The following is a 20228-nucleotide window of genomic DNA, read 5'->3' on the forward strand; positions in this document are numbered from 1 at the left end:
TTAAATATTTAAAAAATCGACTAGAACAAAAAATATTGCTCCTTTTTAGAAAGAATCCTCATTTGAGTATATTCAGGAAGAAGAAAAATGAAATGTTTTCATATACAAAGACTCTTTTAGCTATATATTTTATTATGAATGAATATGCTATTCAGAGACATGCAGACTCTTCTGTACTATTTTTGGCACATGTTTATTTCAAAATTGTGATGAGTTTTATTTTTTTGTTAAGGTGAACATTTTTTTCATCCAACAGTAAGAGGTGTTGTTCAGTGTCACAACCTGTAGTTTTATTATCACCTGTGGTAGGGGTCCTATTGAGCAGGTATATTAGAAAAATAAAGGATCCAAGTACAGATATTTGTTTTTATCTTTTAGAATTGAGTAAGTACAGCCAGTAACTTAAAAATAGATAACACTAGGAATGCTGACATTTCCAGTTTACGGTTATAATTAGGAAGTGACAGAATTAAAAAAGAAAAACGCAAAAAACCTGTGTGGCTTTTATAAGTCTTCATTTTCTTTATATGATTTGCTGTTTTACACAATTCATTCAATGCCAGTTCACAAGTTTAACAAAGCCCCTATTTCCGCTGTAACTATTTTAAGATAATATTGTGTTTTTCTCTGTCTGAGGCTCAGAAGAGAAAGTGCCTTATTTAACTCGTGGGTGCTAAAAGAGTTTAGTTCTGTTAGAGTAGAGCTGTAGTACTTTTATATGTAACAGCTATGTCTTGTGGAACTTGACTAGTTATTAATTGCTTTCACAAGTATCCCTTGTTGACTAACTTAGGTCCTCTGTTAATGATACTCTGAGCAGTTCCTTATGCTGAAGACTCTGCCATTGAGGACCTTGTCCCTCCCTTGTGTACTGTCCGTGTCTTTTGTTCTTGTGAATAGAAGTTACGTTAGCCAAATGCAGTCCCCCGCCCCCCTTCCTGTGAAGAGCTTATGACTTGATTCCTATTTGATTTGATCTTGTTGATTCTATCCAGAAGGCTAATGGTCACTTTTATCTTAAGCCTGGGACCAGCCATAAACAGTCAGCTCAATGGATCTCAATTATTTCAGCTTCCATGGGCCAGTCTTAAAATAAATAATATTTAGCCATAGGAGCAAAAATAAGCCATAGTCTTATTTTTAAAAAGATATCCTGAAAAAACTTTTACAAGCCCAGCAGACTTTTGATTGAGTTCATTTAATAGCAGCTCTACATCAGGCCACATGATGTGGGTAACAGCTGAACTTTGATGATGTGAGCACTTGGCCTGTATATGGCAGACAAGACATGAACCCTGGTAGCGACTTGCCCCATGGTCACCCAACAGGAAAGGGGCGTATCTAGTTCTGGAAATCAGGTACCTAGATTCACAGTACAAGATAGATTCAAAATATGCAGATAATTTATACTATTATCGAGAAGTTTGCAATTCCTCAGGGAGTAATGGGTAAACTCTAGCTTTAAGGTTGAACCATATATTTTTAGTCCATGCTCTGGTACTCACTTGCTGAGTGACATTGGCCTAGATGTTTTACCTATCTAAATCTTAGTTTTCTCATGTGGAAAATAGGAACAATATTATTTCTAGTTATTTCAATGGGGATGAAAGGAGGGAAAGTACATAAGAGAGTTGTCTATAGATACTATAAAATATTCATATATGCTACTAAAGTAACAATGAATAACCTCTACATTATTCATTATTTCACCTATTTAAAAAATATTTACCAAACTCTTACAGTGTGCACATATTGGCACAATTAAAAAAAAAAGGCCAATTCAGTCAAAACTTATAGCTGCATCTTTTCTTATCAGTTACTGTTTCTTTCTTTCTTTTTTTTTTTTTTTTTGTTAAACCTCACCCAAGGATATTTTTCCCATTACTTTTCAGAGAGAGAGAGAGAGAGAGTAGAAGGGAGGGATGGGGGGAGGAGAGAGAGAGAGGAAGAGAGAGAGAGAGGAGTGAGAGAGATTGGTTGCCTCCCACACACGCCCTACCAGGGGTGGGAAGTGAACCCACAACCCAAGTACTGGAATGTGCACTTGACCAGGAATTGAACCTGAGACCCTTCATTGTGCAGGTCAATGCTCTAACCACTAAGCCAAACAGGCCAGGACTGTTACTGTTTCTTATTGAAAGAAGTGGTATAAAAAGGCATGAGTCACTTTAAAAGAATGATACACCCCATCACACAGCCCCATCATATATCAAATGCTCCATACTGTGCTTGATTAGGGAGGCCAAGAAATGTATATGTGGAAATTTCCCCAAGTTATCTTGACATTCTCTCTGGTATGTCCCACCGAGATGCTCAGTAAAAATGAAGATTAGCTGGAGTGAATGACAATTTCATAAATCATAACTGATATCAGTATCACTGAAATGGACTTCTCTTCCAAAACTCATGTAGACAGGATGCAAAGGGAAATAAATATGGGCAATATTATTAGAAAGTTGCTGTGCCTTGGGGCCCAGCCTGGTTACTCTGTGAATCACTGCTATTTCCTCTCCTCTTCTGCAGTCTTTTGTCCAGAATGAGAACGGTCTGCCTGTGCCAAGAAAATAGATGGTTGTTGTTCAGAAAACAGGAAGCTTATAGCCAAAGGAGAATCTATACTTCTGCACTGGTATTAGAAGGAAGGTATTAAAATAAAAGATCATGCCCAGGACCTTGGGCAGTCTATGCAATGAATTAATGTTTATTTAGTAAGAAATGATTTTGGTGGAAAAGTGAATGCACTCATCTATAATGCATATAACAAGTATTAAACCTTGTGAATGTGTCTAAGATATCTGTAATCATTTTGGGTAGCATCACTAGTAATATATAATTGAGGTCATTGGTTGTACAGTTTCAGAACAAGACATACTGAAGCAGACCTTTTCAGTCTTATTTAACTCTGGCTAACATTAAATAAGATTTCCATTATTTTTATGTGACCCATATATATAGCACATATTTTGACATTTACTCCCTCATTTTTACTCATTTATTCAACAAATATTAGAGACAGAAAACAAGAGGATATAGCTTAGTTAAGCTGACAGATAAATAAACAAATAAGTACAACAAAGCTATGATTATAAGGCTGTGAAAGAACTTAGAGATTGCCAGGAAGGAATGGAGAAACCTAACTCAAAATTGGATGTCAGCAAAACTTGTTAGAGCCAGTAATACTTGGCATTTTATCATATTTGTGTTAACAATTATATACTACCTGATATTTTCTGTAATTCTTTATTTACTGAGCATAAGCTACATTCCAAATACTATATTAAATTAGAGGATAAGGGTAGGAAGCCCTCTCCCCTGCCCCCAATAATGTTAGGTATAGGATCTGCCCTCAGTAATTTATACTGCAATTGTGGAAGATGAGAGGTGGGTGGATGGATAGATGGACGAGTGGATGAATGGATGGGTGGGTAGAATGGATACGTTGATGGCTATGTAGGTAAAAAAAAAGATACCTTACAAGTAAATGATAAAAGTGAAATGAATTACTTAAAAATGTATATAAAACTTCCTCAAAGGGGTGGCGGGGGCAGTTAATAGGTATATCAATAATGTGGCTGAAGTGGTCTGGAGTCAGGAAAAGCTACAGAAGGAAAAGAACTTTAGCTTTTCTTCAAGAAAGAGTTGTAATTAGATAGAAAGGACAGATTAGGGCATTCCTGACTAAGAAAATGACAGTTAAGAAAGTTCAGAATGAGAATGAAGCAATCAGGCAAAGGGGGCATTGACTATATAATCTGGTTTGAGAAGCGTTTTTGGCAAAAGAGTTGGGGAATATAAACCTACTAGGGGCCCAGCGCGCAAAATTGCTCAAGACCCAGACCTGCCGCACTGGTGGGACCCAGACTGACTCCTGCCGCACCGGTGGGACCAGAGTCAAGTCCCCGCCCACTTGCGCATGCCTCACCTCGCACCCAGCCTCCTGGTGATCTGTCTTTGGTCATTACAATGTTAGGGCCACAGGCTTTTTATATATATAGATAAAGGAAGGTTGGGACCAGTTCATAAATCCAGGGTCAGGAAACTGGTTTTACCCTGAAGGAAGACACGAAAGTATCTGAACATGGAGCTACCCAGTTGAAAGGAATGTTTCAGGATGATAAATTTTTCAGAAATTTGCATGATGGATGATAATGGGGCATTCCTGGAGAGAAAGAGACCAATTAGTAGGGACTAAAAATAGACCAGACATAGTTAATAATAGTAAGAATAATGATAGTGGTTACAGAAGAAATGGATGAGAGAGGCATCTGGAAGGGGAAAGCAGCAGGCTTTAGTGACTTTAGCAAAGTGAATGTAGCAAAGACAGGAACAAAGAAGAGGAAAGACTCAAAGAAAATGTCCAAGAATTTGAACCTCAAGTCACCTTAGGCAACTTAATGAAAATATAAAGAAGTGGAAAAGGCATGCAGCTGTAGGGAATTACATTCCCTAAAATGTGCACTTATTTTCTGATGCTTTAGGGCGATCCACAGGAAAGACGACTCTGGCACAAGGTAAAGCACTATTTCATGTTGGAGCATCAAAAAGGAAAAGAACACACCTGAATTTCCATTCTCTCATCAACTTTCATTTTACAGAAGGTTGGGGCAGAAGAGTGTCTAGTTTTGGCTCTTCGCAGTTCTCTTATCAACTGTGGTAACTACATAACTGCAATTCTATTCTATTTTGTTTTAGGCACCTTATGTACATTTAACCCCCCCACAAGACTTTATAAAGTACCATTATTGTCTTCATTTTACAAAGAAGGAAACTGAGGCACAGAGATATACATTACTTGCTTATGCACATACACCCACCAATAATGAAGCCAGTATCGAAGCCAGGCAGCCTGTGCTCCAGACCTCCTCAGAAGCAGTCACTCCTGGTACTCCACCTCAGCAATCTACGTGAGGGCCCATCGACATTTAGTTGATTGCTGAATCCGGGGCTACACTCTAGAAGGGTTAGAAGACAAGAATGCCATAGGGTTCTAGATTCAAAGAATTCATCTAGTCCGGAGTATGGTGGGCATAATATATAATCAGTGAATAGTAAAATCATGCTCTTCATGGTATTCACCCTAAGTTGTAACAAATTCAGGAAGGATATAAAGTTTTATATAACTAGAAGAATGTACAAAATTGCTGTCAGTGACTTCTTGCATGTTATAATGAAATAAGCAGGCTCTTAAGTGTTTTGGTTGCAGAAAGGGAGGTTGATATTCATTTAAAGATGAACTCCTGCAACACTTTAAAAGTATAGTAGGTATTTGTCAATAAATTGTGTGCTGCCCTTGGGACATGTTTTCTTTGGTTGCTTTAAAAAATACTTCATTAATTTAAAAATCTCTTTTAAAAATCCCCTCTGCCCACCTGCAATGTTCACTTCTGTAAGGTAGAGGCTGTATTTTATGAAAGGCATTGGTCCGCTGTAATATGTAATACTATGCTGTACCATTGGACCTTGATATAAATTGTCTTCTTTTGATTTCCTCGATGCTTTGATTTGAATGTGAGTACCAATTGGCAAATGATTCCAAGATGGATTCTATTATCCCCTTTATTGTGAATGGTGAACTGCGCTGATGAACAGTAGAGAAGTAGAGATAGGGAGAGTCAAGGAGGAGAAGGAAAGTCTCCTTCACTTGTCTCTTTAATTTTTCTAACTCTCTCTTTCCATACAAGGCCAGCGCAATATTTGATGTCATTGTTATCCTTTGAAGCCATACAAGTGCTAAAAAGTCGTGCTTTGTCCTGTTCAGTGTCATTTACTATGACAGCTCAGGCCATATTTATGAGAAGAGTTCAGGCTTGGAAAAAGTGTGTCTTTGGGGGAGGGGGGGGAGGGAGGGGGAGAGAGAGAATTAATGAAAATATAAAATTTAGGGTTTTTGCAATTATGATTAGTGGGAATTTAATTTTTTGCTAACAAAGGGGATCTCATTTACCACTGTACTGTTCACAGCAGCCAACTTAGTACCTGCTACATAAGGGCACCCAAGTACATGTTGTTTGGTCCCAAATAAGACAGAAGTTAGCTCTGCGTCTTCTTCCATATCACACTCCACCAACATATGCAGTCACGCACACGCTTCCTTCTCCACCTTCTCTTTTCTATTCCTGCCACTTCCGTTCTCCCCATCATCCAGCTGGGAAACCTTTGAGTCATTTTCAACCTCTTCCTTCCTTGTGCTCCCTGCATGTGATGTCATTGTGTCCTGTCAGCTCTAATTCTGAATCCTCTCTCACATCTGTTCCTTCTTTCCATTCTCACTGCCATATTCTTATTTCAGACTCATGCTCTTTTCGTTGGAGTTGGAAACCTAATTGGCCTTTTTGTCTCCTAGCCATTCACCAGTCTGAACATCCCACCCAACTTTGCTCAGAGCAGCTGCCCTCTCAGAGGCTTAAAGGCCCAAGAATAAATGACTGTCCAGTGTCAGACTGTCTTACCTCCTACAATGCCTCCTCCCAGTCATATGTTTTACAAAATTGCATTCTTCCGTACTCACTGAAGATGCTCTCCTCTCCTTTTTCCATCTGGTGCTTTTGCCCCTACTGCTTTCAGGGTCTAATTTTCTCCACCACCCCACTTTCAAATCTCTGATTACATGTAATTTTCTTCAGAACTTGCCCGATCAATAATCCCACAAAAGTTCCTTCTTTCTCTGAACTTTTGCTACATCTGTCTTACTTGAAGCACAATGCACTTTCCACCTCTTATTTGTGTATATGTCTTAGATTGGCTGCCAGTATCTGAGCTCTATTTTCATTCTTTCCCCCCACCTAATTTTTGTAGAAGATGGTCAATGGTTCTTGAACAGGATTGGAGCCAAAATGAAACCACATGAAACATGCTCATGCCCTCCCACTCTCTCTCTAATTTCAATAAAATATTCAATTTGGAGGTTGAGTTATGCAGGGGAAGGTTCAGTATTGTATAGCCTGCCAGAACAAAAGAGATTTTGTTGTTGTTGACATGAACTTAATTTTTTTCTTTTAATGTTTGCTGCACAAATTTTATGTTTACTACCGATATAAAACTTTTAGGCAGTAAACTATATACAGGGTGTCCCAAAAATGTATATACACTTTGGATGCCATTATTAATTCCAATGGGTTAAATCTGAAAAGAAAGAAACATCAATTGAGCTAAAAGCTGTTAAAGTGTGTATATACTTTTTTGACACCCTGTATAAAGTTTAAGGACAGATATGAAGCTGCTAATTACTTAACAAACTATCCTGTGTATTCTTTTAAGGTCTTCTTTCTTAAATTCCATTTTCACCCTATTACTTTATGATTCAAAAATATATTTTGCTTTGTTGTTGCCTATTAAGGTTAGCCTAAAATCCATTGTCCAGCTTTCCTGGAATTTCCTCATCTTTATTCATTTCTATTATGTCTCTCTTGCTCACAGGTTTCTGCATGCTTTTAGCAATATGCCAAAATTCATAAAATATCTTAATTTTACTTCTTAGTTGATTAATTATAAATAGCTATTGATCATTTTAAGCAGCTCTAACCAGAATGTTTTGGAAAGGAGACTGTAGTTATAATCTAACATTAGATTTCTGCAACATGTTTATATTTGAGCTTGAGAAGAAGGCAAAAGGGCTTGAGAAACATCTCTATTCTGAAACTCTTTAATAATTTCTGACTGAAATAGAGGGAGATACAGAAAGGTAAATAGGAGGTAAATTTGCAAACATGCCCAGAAAGATACAAAGGCAATGTAAAGGGGAACGATATTTGAGGGGGTGGGGGGAGGGGGGAAGAAAGAAACTATTTTTGGACCTTCACCATAAGAAATAGGGTGTGTTTCTACCTTATACAGAAGCAACAAATGCAAATGCTGCTGGACTTTTATCTGGCAGTTGATTTACAAAGCCCTTGCTTCATTAACCCCAGTTAATTTTCTCTCCAAGGAGGAAGGCATTGTTTCCTCCTTTTTTACTTTGGGAATACTGATGCTCAGACTGGTTTCCAGTAAATGATGGAGTTATTACTCAGACCTTTGATTCTGATTGCTCCTTTCTTTTTATTGCACAGGGTAAGTAGGATACTCTGTAAGTTGAATCCTATACGTTCAGGTCTATGTGTATTCATCATTGTCTTTCCTCTGTCTGTCGATATATAAGCTGTTGGGGGTTGTATAAAGGGCTCACCTTCCATTGCTCTCACTGCTTTCCTATTCACCCACAGTCCCATCTTCACCCTCCTTTACATAAACATTTATACTCCACCAATGCAGACTTAAAGTTTACCAAACACAGTGGGATGCTTACAGATGGTCCATACTAGCTCCTGAACACCAACTGTTACATTTTCAAAAATTTTGAAGGCTATTTAAAATTACATTATATAAACTTACTATTAGGTACATTGGGGTGATTAACATACAATACAATGTACAGATGATGTATTATAGAATTGGACACCTGAAATCTATATAATTTTAGTAACCAATGTCACCCCATTATATACTCAATACACATTATACACTAAATAAACTCCTCTTAATCATTTTAACTGGTATAACTCCTTCCCAAAGACTTTCCGGGCCTCCCAGACAGATTTTGTCTTTCTTTTTTTGCAGTAGTTCTGTAGAGAATACCTTTATTTTAGCATATGTCATCATTTGTTACATTTACGATTGCTAGGTTTAGCAAATAAAAATTTGAATTTCAGATATATACATTTTTTTAGTGTGTGTCCCATGCAACACTTGGGGCATACTTTTACTAAAAAAATATTTGTTATTCATTGGTTCAAATTTAACTAGGTGTCCTATATCTGTTAACCCTAACTACTGCAGTTTTTTATTTAATGTTTAATCTTTCTAGTAGAGAGGTACCAGATTTTTATTCCATGGTGTCCACAGTGTCTAACACAGAGAATAGATCATAATATGTAAGTTTTTTTTAATCAAATAATATCTGAACTGCTCTCCTATCTTATTCCTTATCTAACATGTACTCCTACATGTTTCTGATGGATGGAATCAGGAAACATTTGTGTGGAATTTCAAATGACATGGTAAGATTCGTGTTTTATAAAGTAACTTGAGGTGCCGGGTGGGAAATGGCTTAGAAAGTGGAGATGTTGGAATGAAGGAAACCAGATAGGAAGCTAGGCCAGATGAGGGATGACAGTGTGTGAACCAAGGAACTGACAGTGCTTTGCAGTAGGGAGGAGAGCACGGATATAAATACAAATCTGGAGAGAGAACAACTAGACATGATCACTGGATATAGATGTTAAATGAGGAGAAAATAGAAATGACTCCTGAAGTTTTTGCTTGAGCAGTGGAGTTGATGGTAGTGCCATTAACTGAAAGAGAAATATCAGCTGTATTGCAGATTTGGAGTAGTAAGAATAATTAAGAAGTTCAGTTTGGGACATGCAAAGTTTGAAATGCTGTGACCAGGCATGCTATGAAAGTAATTTTAGCCACCGTTCAGAATGGGCACTGACAGTTAGAATGAGGTACCAATGCATTGGAATGGACAATGGCCCTGAACTATCATGAAATGCTACTGCTGGGTGAAACTGCTTTCAACTCAGTAAAGGTGTCCAATAAAGAATCATAAGTACAGGTCTGGAACACAGAAGAGAATTTGGGTCTGGAGATTTTGGAGTCCTTGACTCAAAAGTGATATTGGCTCTGGCCAGTGTGCTCAGGTGGTTGGAGCATCGTCGTATACACTAAAGGGTCTTGGGTTCAATTCCCAGTCTGGGCACATAACTAGGTTATAGGTTTGGTCCTTGGTTCTGGCACGTACAAGAGGCAACTTGATCAATGTTGCTCTCACATCGATGTTTCTCTCTCTAAAGTCAGTAAACATATCTTCAGGTGAAGATTAAACAAGTGATATTGATGCCCTGGGAGTAGATGAGATCACCTATAAAATATTTGAAGAAGAGGGCAAAAGATGGATCTACAGAGTATATTGCTATGTTCAGGGTAGTAAAAAAGAAAAAGATGGAGTGGTTAGATTTGTGTGTATGTTGGAGATGATAGATTATCTTGCTTCCACTTCAAACTCCACATTTTTTTCTGATGGACCAATTTTTATGTTAGAACTGAAGTTATATACATCAAAGTGCCCATGTGAAATGCCAAGCACCACAGAGGCATAGAGGCTTGGCCTTTTGTGCTGTGACCACCTTCAGTTGGACCTATTGGTTGAGGAGGGATACAGAATGTCACTATCACTCCAGGAGAATCTGCTAGGGCTGAAAACAAAGATATATTCAGACAGGGAAGCATGTGTGCGTATTAGTCAGGGGCTCAGAGCTGATTGCCCCAGCAGCCTCTCTGGCTTCAGTCTATGACCAGAGAAGGAAGGTCTGGGAATAGGAAGTTGCCTGTGGCGTGTCATTGATTGTGTCCTTAGAGGGTTTTTGCTGTTGTTCTATTTCTCAAACTTGATGAAAGGAGTAATTTTGAGTTGATGAGAAAGCATTTGCATTTGAACAGTGGGTTGTTCTAGTTCTGTTACTCAAGGAGTTCCTGAGGAAACGAAGACTGCCAGAGTCCATATGGTCTGGAAAAGAACACCACGCTCAAGCTCAAATATGTGTGGGTCAGCAGACCGCTGGTGTTTCTTCTTCCAATTCTGAAAGGTTGCTTAATCATTTGTCTCGTTATTGCAAATGTTACAATAATAGTTTTAAATGGTTCTTTGCTTCCTAGAGCAGCAAATCTAAATTCTTCTACTTGACATCAAGATCCACACTAGCTTGCCTTCAGTAACCCCCCAAATAATTCCACCAGCTTTCCTGGGCCTGAGTCCATGGTTGTAACATGGCCACATCATGTTGTTTTCTGCTGCCATGCCTTTATCTTATTTATATCTCAAAATTCCATCCAAGTTCTTTGGACATTTAAAAAATGAAAAAAAAATTGACCTAGTTATCCCATTTATGGGAATATTTCTAACAGAAATATGGTGGCAATATGTAGTGATTTTTGTACAAGGATATTTACTGCAATAAATTGGAATCTTCACCAGGAGGAAAATGATTGAGTGAATTCTGTTACTGTCCTACTGTGGAATCCTTCTAATTGTTCGCAGCTATTAAAATAATCACCCGTCCAATGGGTGAACCTTGATAAATAAACTTAGCACTGTGACTGGCCCACTACAAACTCATAATGAAGATGAGCTATTATTACTATTATTATTATTACATTATTATATATGATTAGAAAGCATATCAAAAATACATTTTAAGTGAAGAAAGTATCTTCTGTGTTACCATCTACATATAGGATCTGGTTGTCAATAGAATATTCTATCAATGTGCCTAAACAGAACTGATTCGAATTATTATAATTGTTAATCAACTTGTAAAGCACAGGTACAAGTCTAGCAAAAGGGATCCTAGCGCTAAGCAGCTGATTTGCCTGCAGCTCAATATGAACCCTGTACCGAAGGGTGTGTACAAACAACGGAAGAAGTGTTGAAGAATACACTCATACTTGTCATTGGCGGTTCATTAGACAAGTGGGACTGGACTGGAGTGGAGGAGGAGAAGCCTCTTCTACTTGAACATTGCTCTTGTTTGAATTGCCATAAAAAGCATGTATTATTTTGGTAATTAAATGGCTGACATTAAAAAAGATGCTTCTCTCGTATGCTGGTGTTCCCAGCCGGAGAGCAGCAAGTTTCCAAGTGCGCAGGAGCGTATTCTGTGGTTCAGGGTGACCGGAGCACTATAATGGAGTTAGAGGGGCACAAAGTGAGATTGGAAGAGCAGACCTAGGCCAGGTCTCACGGGATACAATGGGACTGGGCTTGTTCCAAGTTTGATGGTGTTAATAATATTAGGCCATAGTCTTGTAAGGCTTCATGAAATGTACTTTAAAACATTTAAGATAATACAAAAGGCTATCATATCTAAGAACACTTTACAACATATTTTTGTACAAAATATTACATGTTGATCATAAATAATATTTAAAGATCTAAAATGAATACAGAAATAAAGGGTCTCTTACAGGGTCAAAATTCCCAGCCTCAACTAAATTTGGTTTCTTTTATCTAGGGCTCTTTTTTTCAAGGCATACTGAAAGGAATATAGTAACTGCTTTATTTTTATAAATGACTTCCTTTTGCAGACTTTATTTTTGAGACTGCCTCAAGGCTATGTGAGTCACTTGTCTTTGTATATTAAAAAGAAACCTTTAAATTTCTAACAGAATTTTATGTCAATTTACCCAGAACATCTGAATGTGTTTTTTTTAATGTCTAATGTTGTTCCATTTACTTTCCCATTTATTTGAACATGTCTTTTTTTAGTAGTGCATCCCAAAACCCAGCTCCTTTGTACTTTTTTTAGGTCACACAAATGACTGCATCTATAATGAATATCCCCAAAGTTGAGTGTAGTTTATTCAGCATTCATTTATCCATCAAAGATGAGCCCATGCTGTGCCAACTACTAGGCTAAATATTGGAAAGGAATCAGGGATGCTATCAGGCCCGATCCCTACCTACAAGGATGTTCAGTTTAGTAGCAGAGTTTCAGTCTCCCACTCAAGTGAAAAGTAAAAAGTAGGGCAAGGAGGACAAATAGAGCACTATATTTTAGGGAAGTCATAGATCAGCGGTTCTCAACCTGTGGGTCGCGACCCCTTTGGCGGTCGAACGACCCTTTCACAGGGGTCGCCTAAGACCATCCTGCATATCAGATATTTACATTACGATTCATAACAGTAGCAACATTACAGTTATGAAGTAGCAACGAAAATAATTTTATGGTTGGGTCACAACATGAGGAACTGTATTTAAAGGGCCAGAAGGTTGAGAACCACTGTCGTAGATCAGATGGAATCGATTGTAATGGGAATTTACAGAATGAAGAAATTTCTTTTAGCCACCAAAACACAAAGTATGTTAATCTGTTCATTATCCTTTACTCCGAATGTGATATTAAGCAAAGAGGTTTAAAGGATTATCCAGTTCAGCCTCCTTGGGTAAGACGGGACATGGAAGTTCAGAGAGGTCAAATTCGAATACCTGCCCAGTGTTCACCAGGGAGATTGTGTGAAATCTGTGGTTTCCTTGACTGGCAGAGCCGTGTGCTTTCCACTTTCCAGGGGCCATAGGTGCCAGCCTGCAACAGGAATGCTGTGCATAAGAACCAAAGCTTATCCAGAGAAGGTGCTTTTTATTTTCAAATAATTACATTTTATTTTCAGTGGACTGCTAATTGGAATTTAAATGAGCAAGTGCACTTTAATCAGATTCTCCTTATCTAAATACACAGAAGACGGTTAAGGAGAAATCGGATTTAATAATATCACTTGAGATGCTGATTAGTCATATGGAAAGCTGCTTTGTGATGTTCAGGTGGTTATGGCACCAGAATGCTCTATAAAGAGAGGTTTTTGAGTTTTAGCCCCCGATATTTTAAAGAAAAGAAGACCCTTTTGCCTGCAGGTCTCAGATATTAACTTGCCACAAGGTCTCTCAAGGCCCCTTTGCTCTGTGACTTTACATTTTTACTGTCCTGGTTTTCAGCACCAGGAGGAGAGGGGAAGCTCCAGGTGGGATCTGTGCTGACATCTGTTCTCAAGACCAAAGTTCATGACATGGAGAATAGAAACATCAACAGGAGCCTTGCTATTTTGATGTGATTGGCATCTTGACTTTTTAAATGGGAAGACTTCCTGGGTAGAAATCAATCATGATGTAAAAGATCTCTGTTTCTTCTTCCACTCTTTGGTAAAAAGAGGACAAAACAACCACAAATTAGTCCAGTTGGCCATGTTTACTTAGAGCTTCTAAAGAGTGAAAGCTTTGAATAAGTTGTAGATTGAACCTACATAAATAGCTATTCTTTTCCAGGTTTATAATTAATTTCAAATACTAAGGTTTATACAGTTTGGTACATAGGGGAGTGTGTCTAAATTTTGAAATAATGCTAGGGTTGAGGATATTTCCTTACAGTTTTTAAAATTGGATTTCTTATGAAATGTATGGCTTAGATATGCGTGTTGTATATTATTTAAGTTAAATGGTCACAGATTAACTTTTTTTTTTTACGTTGTCATTGATCAAATGAACACTGTTCAAGAAATTTTGATAGTTTACATTTCCATTATGATTTTTGGAAGTGCTTTATTTTCTAAAAATGGTCATCCAAGTGACTATAATTCAAGGGCATTACACCCTAAGTCAGGTGGAGAATCATTAGTGATAGTTTATTTTACCAATACAGCTTGTGGAAGAAGATTGCAACTGGAATTCTCCCAACTACTTTTGTTTATTTTCACCTCCCTTGTCATTTCTAATATAGAGGATTTATGTGGGGAATTCAGTGTTATTACTTTAAACTTGATCTTCAAAAACATAAATCCAAACCATTTGGGGTTTGGTAAAACATTTTCTTAGAGAAAATATTTCCAGGAATACATGTAGCAGAAACTATCTACGCTCTTTACTCTGCCATTTGTTGACATGCCAAATAAATCAACAGTTCAAGTAATGGATGATACATGTGCCCATAATAAGCGGCTACACTCAAGAAGCCTACAATATAAGATGCAGCTTGGTATTAATATAAGACATTCTAATGGACTTCAGACAGGTCATTTGATAAAGTCATGGGGATATTTGGCTATAGTTTAAATACAGATCTTTAATCGCTCATCAAGGAATGAGCTTAACAGATACCCTCCCTCACTCACTGAGTCTCATTCCATTCCTGAGTTTTATCCAAATGTATTCTTGGACTTAGTTGCTTCATAATCCTCTATTGTGCCATGATAATCACCCACAAGACCTTGTCAGTATCACCAACTATTCTTCGAACCATGGAAAGTAAAATGACTGAAATAGCAGTCCCAGTTTTTGCTAATGGAATGAATGGAGATTATATTTCAAACACATTTATATGATTTATTATAATTTCTCCCTTAAATTATGTTGCCTTGCATGCCTCTGTCTTCAAAGCTGAGCCATGATACTTAGTGTCTAGGGAAGGAGAAGGTGAGTATACAGCTACTACAAAAAAATTCATTGTTTTGCTTTTGAGTCTCATAGCTGACACTTGTATTATTGTCTTCAGCAAGTAAATGCTTTTGAAATACAGGTTTTGTTAGAAAGAAATAGATTTTCTGAATTGTGTTAGATTTATTAATATATCAAGAACTAGGTTAAGATCATAGAATTTTCTTTATCATCTACAACTGATACTCTCTTTCATGAAGGTTAAGACATGGCTCGCTGCTCCTCTGGGAAGAAAGGACATGTGATGTAGGGGGAGTCCACTGAGCTAGTCCCCAGGTATTATCTATACTAATAATAGACAGATATGTAAATTGACCATCTCTTCACAACACCCACAGCCAATCAGGAGTGAGTATGCAAATTAACCCGTCAAAGATGGCGGGCCTGTGGGCAGCACGCACGCGTGCAGGCACCGAGCAGCCAAGGTCCCGGGGACACCACTGGAGTGTTCGGTCCTGTCAGTCTGGCCTGGGGGCAGCTGAAGTTCCCAGTCCTTTTTGTTTCTGCAGCCCCTGGACCGGAAGCAAAAACCAAGAGTGCGGGGAGCACCAGGAATTCTGGGAATTATAGTTCTGATGGCAGCCCCTGGACCTGAAGTGGGAGCCCAAGAATGCTGGGAATCATAGTTCTGGTGGCAGATGCATTGCGGGATCTCCTAGGCTAGGACCTCCTAGACACTAGAGCAAAGTGAGCCTGAAGCAAGTTACTGTTGCGGGTGGGGGATAGAGGGAAAGCAAAGGTGAGAGACATAAGTAAAGTCAGAGTGTTGAGGAAAAATTAAAAGGAAGATATCCTGCAACTTCTAGGAAATCTCCACCAATGGAGCAAAGAAAAAAAAAGACCTCTACTATTCTGTGGGCACAAAACCAAACTGGGTTGGGGTCTCACAATTCGCTCATATGATTGCAAAGACAGACAGAAACTCTTAGATTGGAGAGGGCTCCCCTGAGGGCTTTCAGATTGGAGAGGGTGCAGGTCAGGCTGAGGGACCATCCCCTGTGCATGAATTTCATGCTTCCGGCCCCTAGTTTTCTATAAAGATAGAAAGAATATCAGACAGAACTCTGAGCTTAAACCCAGGAAAGACACTATTGAAAATTAAGAGAAAATGCTTTCATTTAGAAATGATGATTTCTAAATTAAATTTCCAAATTTAAAGTTAGTTTCTTAACCATTTCTGCTTCAGGCATTTTCTCTGTACTTGTAAGGATGAAAGTGTTATAAACTAACTCCTCTTACAGTAAGACAGTGTGAACTTAGGTAAACTACTATATCTGGTTTTCAGTTTTCTGTTATGTAATTGTGTGTGTGTGTGTGTGTGTGTGTGTGTGTGTGAGTGCGTACTAGATGATCCCTTCTGTATTAATTAGCTTGCACTGCCAAAGTAAAATACCAGAGTCTGGATGGCTAAAACAACAGAACTGTATTTATTCATTTATTTATTTGAGGTATAATTGACATACAACTTTATAGTAGTTTTAGTGGTACAATATAATGATTTGACACTTGCATACATTATGAAAAAAAATACAGTTTTTTTTCTTGTAATGAGAACTTTTAAGATCCACTTTCTCAGCAACCTTCAAATATATGCTACGGTATCATTGACTGTGATCACCATGCTGCACACCACATCCCTGCGACCTGTTTGTTTCACAACTGGAGGTAACAGCGATTCATTTTCTCACAGTTCTGAAGGCTGGGAATTCAGCACTAGGCTTGCCAGCATGATCCCTTTCTGGTAAAGGCTCTTTTCCTGTCTTGTAAGTAGGCACTTTCTCCCAGTGACCTCACATGGCCTTCCCTTGGTGCATGTGCAGGGAGACAGAACGAGCTCTCTCATGTCTCTCCTTACAAGGACACTAATTCTATTGGGTCAGGCCCCAATCTTATGACCACATTTAACCATATTTACTTTCTTAGAGGACTTATGTCCAAATACAGCTACACTGCATTTGGGGATAAGGGCTTCCACATATGAATTTGGAGGGGACACAAACATTCATTCCATAACACTTTCAAACCTAAAATTTTGTTTTTATATGCTATGATCTTAAAACAATCTCATTTTAATTAAATAAGGTTGGCAATACATAGCATTCATGTTTAAGTCCAAAACCGTATTAAAAATATTAGAACTTTGCCTCCCGACTGATGCTAAGTGTTTATGTTTTATAACATGAGGTTATATGCTTTCATTATTATGTTTTTAAAATGTGCATCCAGCAGAATCAAGCATAAGGAAAGAGAATGTTCCGGGAGGATTCAGGGATAGCTCAAGAAATATCAGGACCCAAGGCTTTCCTTCCTAACTGTGCTTTATTAAACTCTTCTCTTTCAATGGGGTGTTTTCTCTGCCACTTTGTGTAAAGGTGGCAGAAAATGACAAACTCACCCATGAGCATGCTTTACCTCCCTGCCATAGTGCCCCTGATTACCTGGCTGATGTCTAGTATCCCTACATAGAGGTACTGTGAAGGTATGGAGCAGGGGCCCAGCCTGGAACAATTCCCTGCAGGGACAGAGATGGGATAAAATTGTGCACATTGATGTTTGAAGACCCACCCTGCTGTTGCAGGGGCAGTTCTCAGGGAAAAAGGAATGTTGCTGCAAAGCTACCTCTACGCAGCCTAATAAAATTGTATTGGGTTTGATTAATTATATGAAGTTAAAATTGATAGTGAAAATAATGTCTAGATCTAACAATTGATAGGCAATAACTAATGAGAGGAAGTAACCAGTCTATCATCATTAATAAAGTTAAAGTTTGCATAGGGAATGACAGATCAATTTGCATCCATGTGGTTTTATTGGAATTTTAGATTTGTTTTGATAAATCACTGTTTCCTTAGAGCAATAACATAATTTGTCTGAAACACTTCTCAATGACTGCTTTGCACAGAAAGTATAATACTGAAGTTAATTAATTACTTTTGGAAGGAGGCATAGTTCACTTACATACAATTTTAGAAAAGTATTAAAATAAACTTTTTCATATTAATGAAGAGTTCCATTACCTGCCACTAAAACGATTAAACCTTGACACACATTTTCAATTTTAGCTTCATTTTAGAATAATAGGAAATAGAAATAAGAATCATATATTTATAAACCAGGAGATATTTATGTGCAGCAAGGTTTCTTTGCAGAGATATTCAAAATTTCTGGTTATAAAAAGCAAGCCAGCTCAAATTCAAAAGGAATTCAAAAGCCATAAAATAAAATAGCCATTTAAAATATTTAATGAAGTGTGAACAAAGCTCTTGTGCTTTAAATGGTTGTCCCTTTCATTAATTTCTTCTCTAAAACCTGAACAATTAGGCTGGAATGTTAAATCACTGCAAAACTTAAATAGCACTTGGGGGAATGAGGTGTTTGAAGAAGGTGCTATTGCCTGAGAACTGCAAACATAAAAATAATTTTATCTCATCACCGAAATCAGGGTGTGCTTTCAAAGTGAGATGGGTGAAAAGAGAAGAGGGGAATTTTGAAATCATGATAGAGAGTGGAACCCTTACAAATATGCCTAAGAGAAGCTAGCTAATGAGACCACTACTAGTATTGTAGAACCTCAGAGTTTTTTAAATGCTAACTGAAAGTTAATAGGAATTCAAAAGGAGTAAAGCATATCTAAGTTGCTTTTTAAAAAACATATCTTTTGTTGTAGTGCTGTACCAATCTTCTCCAGAAAACAAGTAAAATAGTTGCTCTTTTTGTCAACGTCTAATGGTGGAATGACTTTAAAATGCATAGGGATTGAAAGAAGATGCCACTTATTCGTATTCAAAATTCTGGGTGAAATATATGACACCTACAGTGTGTAATGACTGCCGAGGAAACACAGGGGCTGCCTTCAGGTTTCCTGCCCCCTCTCCTTTCAGTTTGGTGTTAATGATTTGAATGTTCTAGATCGGTGGTCGGCAAACTCAGTAGTCAACAGAGCCAAATATCAACAGTACAACGATTGAAATTTCTTTTGAGAGCCAAATTTTTTAAACTTAAACTATATAGGTAGGTACATTGTTATTAACTTAATTAGGGTACTCCTACGGCTTAGGAAGAGCCACACTCAAGGGGCCAAAGAGCCGCATGTGGCTCGCGAGCTGCAGTTTGCCGACCACGGTTCTAGATTGTTTGGATGTTTAATATTTTTGTCTCTTAAAGTTAGACTATCTATTGGGGTCCCAGCTTCAGTGGTCTGGCCATTGATGTGCCACTCCCTGGGTGTAGGCTGTCCATTTTCTATTTAGTTTTGTGTTCAGGTCAGTTTCCCAACAGGCCCTTTCCTGGTGCCTTCATCTGGAACAGCAGTCTTTCTTACTCTACCTCTCTGTGCTGTTATTGTTCTTTATGCCACACATCACCACCTTCCCTAGAATGTTTATCTACTTGTCATTTGTTTGTGGCCTTTCTCCTCTGTTAGAATGTAAACTCCAAGACAGCAGGGAACTTGAATCTCTTCACTGCTCTCTCTCTCATACCTAAAATAATGCCTGGTATATGGTCATTGCTTAATACATTTTTGCTGAAGGGAATGCTAAATAGATAAAACTGCATTTTCCTATTGGTTTATAATATCACATTTCTCACATATTTATCTGTATGTCGATAGTTTTTTTATAGTTTCATTTCATTTCAGGTTGTTTTTCTGCTGCACCATGTTGTTTTAATTACTATAACTTTAAAATATACATTCACCCTTAAGAAAGCAAATGGTCCCTCATTTCTTTACTGTGTCAAATATATTCGAACTGTTCTTTATTTATTTTCCAGGATGAGCTTTAGAATAATTCTTTAAGATTCTAAAGAGCTTCCCATTAGATTAATGCTAAATTTGTAAATGAATTTTCTTATTTAGATATTGAGTCTTCTAATTCCAAATCAAGGATAGTGTTCCACTTAAATTTCATTTATCTTATTGAATTAGTTCTATAGATTTTTTTAAAAATTTACATCATTCACAATTTAAGGTAAGGTACTTTTGTTGTCTTTTTTTCTTCATTTTTTTAGCAGGATACTTTTACACTATTTTTCCTTAGTTGTAGGAATTCGTTTAAATTTTTTATATATTATAACTGATCACCTAATCAAAATCTAGTTTCAATATGTAATATCATTTTAATTTGTTATACTTTCAAGGTAGATGACCATACCAAATGTCAGTAACTTGACTGCCTCTTTTCTAATTTTTAGATTTCTTACTGTCTTA

This window comes from Myotis lucifugus, unplaced genomic scaffold (genome assembly GCF_000147115.1).
Source record: "Myotis lucifugus unplaced genomic scaffold, Myoluc2.0 scaffold_59, whole genome shotgun sequence".
In the NCBI taxonomy this organism is placed as follows: Eukaryota; Metazoa; Chordata; class Mammalia; order Chiroptera; family Vespertilionidae; genus Myotis; species Myotis lucifugus.